The following is a 413-nucleotide window of genomic DNA, read 5'->3' as shown; positions in this document are numbered from 1 at the left end:
TTCAACAAGAGTGCCTTTTTCCCTGTTCCTTCTCATATGAAAGAGAAGAAAACAAGAAAAGAAAGAGGAATCCTCTATGTCACAGTATAGAGATTCCCTTATGTTAGTAGAAGAAGAAAAGGGATTAGAAGAATGGAGATGGGGATTCGGATTTTTGGATGAAGAAAGGTGAAGAGAAGTGTTAGTAATTAAATAATTAAATAGAAGAAGAAAAGAGAAGGAAGATTTCGAAAATAATTTTTGAAAAAGAGGTTAGTAATTTTCAAAAATCAAAGACAAAATATAATTAAAATTAAAATTTAAAACAAAAAGAATTTTTGAAAAAGAGAGGGAGAATTTTCGAAAATTAGAGAAGGAAAAGTAGTTAGGTGGTTTTGAAAAAGATAAGAAACAAACAAAAAGTTAGTTAGTTG

This window comes from Arachis duranensis, chromosome 2 (genome assembly GCF_000817695.3).
Source record: "Arachis duranensis cultivar V14167 chromosome 2, aradu.V14167.gnm2.J7QH, whole genome shotgun sequence".
In the NCBI taxonomy this organism is placed as follows: Eukaryota; Viridiplantae; Streptophyta; class Magnoliopsida; order Fabales; family Fabaceae; genus Arachis; species Arachis duranensis.
This window is presented reverse-complemented; position numbering follows the sequence as displayed.